Source organism: Microtus oregoni, unplaced genomic scaffold (genome assembly GCF_018167655.1).
Source record: "Microtus oregoni isolate MIOR12 unplaced genomic scaffold, Mior012 000021F_ref0000039, whole genome shotgun sequence".
In the NCBI taxonomy this organism is placed as follows: Eukaryota; Metazoa; Chordata; class Mammalia; order Rodentia; family Cricetidae; genus Microtus; species Microtus oregoni.
Window position 1 is genome coordinate 19,254,021 of NW_024543080.1, and position 5,420 is coordinate 19,259,440.

Below are 5,420 nucleotides of genomic sequence, written 5' to 3' on the forward strand. Positions count from 1 at the left end.
GTGACAGTTGAGATTATAAATGTTTGATTTGTTGAAAATAAAACAGCATCTTAAAAACCTTTCATGGAATGTTGCAATGATTAATCGTGCACAGCGAAGCCGCTCTTAAAGAAGCTCCGTAGGTCCTGTAGCTCTCGATAGTGTTGACACACAAACATTTTAGGTGTTTAGGTAAGACACTCACTCATAGAGAGCTGGCTGAACAATTTTAGGTTTTCCAATTTGGATTAGGTCCGTGATGGAGTCATCAGCTCTGAATGCAGATTCTCATGAGAGTCCATGTCTGTAATTGCAGCATTTGTGATGCTAAGGCAGGACAGAGGCAAGTCCAAGGCTAGCCTGGGCTGTGCAGCAAGCCTCTATCTAGAAAAACAAACAAATGAAACAAGAACAAAATAGAGCCTAGCTATGTTAGAGTACCAGTGGGAACCACTCCAGCTGTGACTTTGTCAATATTCTAATAAGCAAGCTATGATTTCTATATTACAGAGTAGATTTCAGATTGCTACAAATGTATCAGAAGGCTTTCCCTGGCCAAGTGGCAGTGATTAGTTTCTCTGAGATTGTTTCCCCCTTGTAACCAGTGGAGGACATCCAACCTCGTTCATTACCAGGAAAAAAAAACAGCTTTTCCAGGAGTTGATGATAACCGTACCTGCGGAATTTCAATAACATGTTTCATGAAGAAAGCTCCTGAATTATTCTTCCTACCAAGAGCTAGGAAAGACATAAATTAAGAGGAAACTGAGAGTAAAAAAAAAAAAATCACATTCTTCCTTTAAAAGGAAATCGCCTTGGCAGGGTGAGCCTTAGCACAGTGAGGGTCCTCTACTCTAAAGCCGTGAATGCATGGGGCGGAATTAGCTGTTTGTACATGGTAGTTCTATTAACTTGGCTTTTAGAATAATTTCTTTATTTAACATACATCATATCTCATGGTATTTTATACATATTTATAGTTGTTCTTGTTCATATTTACCCCCCCCCACACACACTGTTCTTGCTACCCTTCTTGTTTCCCTATTACCTGCCCAAAAAAATCCCTCTTCTGATTTCATATCTATATCCATATATTGCATATGAGAAAAAATATGCACTATTTTGTCTTTTTAGGCCCTCCCCCTACCTTTTTTGGTCAAAATAAGAGAGGGGGGCTTGAATATTCAGTCGGAGGGTCCCTTAAAAGTCCGGATAGACATGAATTGCTTGTGTATTTTAAGGAGCTTCACGTAAAAGTGAGAAAAAGTGAAAAGCAGAAATACCAGGACATGGTTACTAACGTTTCCGCTTACCAGTGTGTCATACACAAACACTAGAGGGTGGTTGGGGTGTAGAAGCCAGTAGAATCTATATTAATCTGCACTGATCACTGTAGGGCAATGGCTCCGCTGATGAACTCAAGTTTAAAATTGTGTCACTAAGTACATTTCTTTGCTTTAAAAAAATTCTCTTGAGTATATCTCTGGGACCATGTGCATAAACTTGTGTGGTGGTGCACGCCTTTAATCCCAGCACTCGGGAGGCAGAGTCAGGCGGATCTCTGTGAGTTCGAGACCAGCCTGGTCTACAACAGCTAGTTCCAGGACAGGCACCTAAGCTACAGAGAAACCCTGTCTCGAAAGAACCAAAAACAAAACAAAACAAAAAACCTCCTTTTCTTAATGTAAACAGGTTATGTCTCCTACCTAAACCAGAGCTTCTAAAGGGAGTGAGGTACTTTTTCTAGTGATTTTTTTTCTGTTTTGATTTTGTTTTGAGACAATATGTAGCCCAGGTTGATGCCCCAGCTTCCATTCTCCTTCCTCGTCTACCCACAGGCTTGTGGTGTCAGGGGAACTTATAGTCTCATTGATAATCTGATGGAAAATTTTGGTCCAAGTTTAAAAATAAATTAAAAAAATTAAAACAGACACAAAAAATCAAAATCACAACTTACGGAAAGTGCCTAGATAGTCCTTAAAATTTATCTTCAAACAGATGATGGGCCCAGTTTAAGAACCCCTCGGAAGGGTTCACCACCCAAGAAATTTTTGTTTTCCTCCATGAATACTGGATTCAACCTTGAGGAGCAGTGGACAAGGCAGGGGTAGAGGTTGGAATGAATAGCAATACGAACACCACGTGACCAACAGGCTCCCCACTGCTTGAGCTAGAGCCCCATCCTGGTAGACCTGATGCCTCAGGGTCCACACACCTGGGACCTGGGCCTCTGTGTTGCCTGGCAACTGAGCTTACCGTTGCACATGCGCAGTAGGTTCTGTTACCCTCGCCCCGCCCCCGGGGCGTTAGAAACTGCTAGCCAGAGCTGGCTGGCTCCCTATGCCAGTCTGGAGGAAGTCCGAGACCTTGAGCCCTAGTGAGGGGCATAAAAGAACATCATGCAGGTGAGGGTCAGGTCTGTGGGTGACCTTGGAGCTCTGAGTGGGATAAGCCGGCTAGTTCCAAGCTGAAGGGCGTGAACGGAGTGGTGTGGGCCCTCCCCGGAGTTACGTTCTATTAAGTGCTGTTTTGTGCATCTCCTGTCTAGTTTTAAGAGAACGCCAGTTTTCGATATTCATGACTCCCATGTGAGGCTGAAGGAGACACTCAATTTTCAGAATTGCCTTTTACCTCTGAGTCCCGGAAATCCAAATGCTGGGATATTGTTGAATTAAGGAGTAGCGTTGGCCCAAGTGGATTCGGTTTAACTGTCCTCTCTTGTTTACTTTCTTTTAGAAGGAGGCAGGGAGTGCACCTATTGGCCTGTAAGATGGCTCAGTGGATTAAGGTGCTTGCTGCCAAGCCTGAAAACCCGAGTTCGATCCCTGGGATCCACACGGTGGGAAGTGAGACCCAACTCCTGAGGTTGTCTTCTCTCTCTCTCTCTCTCTCTCTCTCTCTCTCTCTCTCTGTCACACACACACACACACACATTTAAATTTTTGTAAATAGAAAAAGTTAAATTACAGCTGTACATTTCAAGACTTTGGGTCTTGGTAATTTCACAAGGTGGTGTTTTTTATTTGTGAGTTCTTGATAATAAAATTTTAATTTAGTTAAAGAGCATCTGCCTTTGTTTTCTCCTTCCCTCCCTTGCTCCTTCCCTCTTCTTTCTCAGAGTAAAAACCGCACTTTCCAATGCAAGAAAGCCTTCCCTTACATGCTCCCTAGTAAAGTGCATTGGGATTTTTTTTGGTTTACCATACTTACTTTGGGCAGTTTTGTGGAACATACAATTTATTGTGGTGTTTTAAGCATAATTTGTGTGTAATCAAGTTCGCTCACATTAGACGGTTATTAGCAAGTGTATTTGTACTATTAGCCTGGCTCTGCAGTCTGTCCCTCTCTGCAGTCTGTCCCGCTCTGTAGTCTGTCCCTCTCTGCAGTCTGTCCCGCTCTGCTGTCTGTCTGTCCCTCTCTGCAGTCTGTCCTGCTTTGCTGTCTGTCTGTCCCTCTCTGCAGTCTGTCCCGCTCTGCAGTCTGTCTGTCCCGCTCTGCAGTCTGTCCCTCTCTGCAGTCTGTCCCTCTCTGCAGTCTGTCCCTATCTGCAGTCTGTCCCGCTCTGCAGTCTGTCTGTCCCGCTCTGCAGTCTGTCTGTCCCGCTCTGCAGTCTGTCTGTCCCGCTCTGCAGTCTGTCTGTCCCTATCTGCAGTCTGTCCCTATCTGCAGTCTGTCCCGCTCTGCAGTCTGTCCCGCTCTGGCTCTGCAGTCTGTCTGTCCCACTCTGCAGTCTGTCCCTATCTGCGGTCTGTCCCTCTCTGCAGTCTGTCCCTCTCTGGCTCTGCGGTCTGTCCCAATCTGCAGTCTGTCCCTCTCTGCGGTCTGTCCCTCTCTGCAGTCTGTCCCTCTCTGCAGTCTGTCCTGCTCTACAGCACTGGCTTTTCAGAAATTCTGCTGAAGTGAAACCAACAGAAAACAGCAACACATTGACCTCTCTTTTCCCTGACTATTGTTTTCCACTGATGTATTCAACAGCCGGTTCTTAGGCTTTAAACACGGACCTGTCCCATAAGAGCATATCTGAGAGAATATTAAAGGTAACCACACCATGGCAAAACACTATTACCATTTGTGGAACGAGATTGTGGCCCCTATTTCTGTTAGATAATATTTCATACATCATTGTCAAAGTGAAGGGAAGGGCACAGTCAAACAGTTATGTTAAGTAACATTGCAACGAAGTCCTAGATGAGTTAAATAAGAACAATTGAGAAGTTTGACTGAATATATAAGAATATAGTATTGTGTCTCTTGAGAAGAATGTTTTATCAGGAAGAACTCAAGTCAGTTCAGCTCAGTGTATAAGGACTGTTCTTTGAAATCAACAACACGCAGCTTGTAGGTAACTCAAGCAGAGAGAGCCAGAGAAATACCCAGTGCAGCAGCCAAGAATGGGCTACGGTGCCTCTTCTTCCCAGTCATCTATTTTAAGAAGTTTAGCAATGCTAAAGGAAAGAAAGCACCAAGGGACTGTGAGGTGCAGAAAGTGTTCTATAAACGTGATATGGCTCCATGGATAAAAGCGCTTTGCTGGCCGACCCCAATGATGCAGGTCTCATGACCTGAGTGAGATTCCAAGACCCATGGAAAGATAATGTACTCCACATGTATGTCATGGGACATGTGATCCACACAGCTGAGAGACAGACAGACAGACAGAGACAGAAAGACAGAGACAGAGAACAAAATTTCAAGAAAAATATAATGACTAGAACTGGTAGTAACATCTGGCTACAGTACCCAATCCAGTTCTCCTACTAAATAAAAATAGAAACGTCTGGAGTGGGAACTGCAGACGAAACTTCTAGAGCATCTTCTAAGAGAATCAAGGGATCCCTGAGAATGTCAGAGAGGTGACGTGCTAGGAAGATGGAAACCAGGAGAATTTCAAGGTGACTAGGACCTAGAATAGGAGGTCTTAAATGATGGTAGGAGACCAGAGGCTTTCACCCCAAACTTCTCAGGCATGAGAAGTATTTCGAGCAAATAAAAGAGAAGCTCTGAAAACAGAGAAATCATTCTTTTGAAAGAGAAATTGGACAGACGCATGGAGGCGGCGCGACACTGCATTCAGGAAGAGGTTTTGGGGGACCGGCACGGCGGCAGACCCAAACGGCAGGGACAGGCGTGCAATAAGGAGAGCAGATCGCCCTACTACAATTAAATCAAAGAGGTAGGCCTTTGGTTGGCCAGGTCACTGGCACATGGGGAGCCTGGTCCTGTCCTGAAGACCCTTCGGAGGGGTGAGAGGGTTCTTGGCCTGCGGCAGGAACCAGGAAACAGAGCGAGGGCATTTTGTAAGCGGAGCCCTTGGCCAGCAGGGAAACCTGATCCGGTTTTTAAAAGACCCATTAGATAGGATCAATAGGAGGAGATGGGCAGGCGCCAAGGCAAGAATTCACCCAATAATCTGAAAAACAACATGAAAACACCAGAACCCA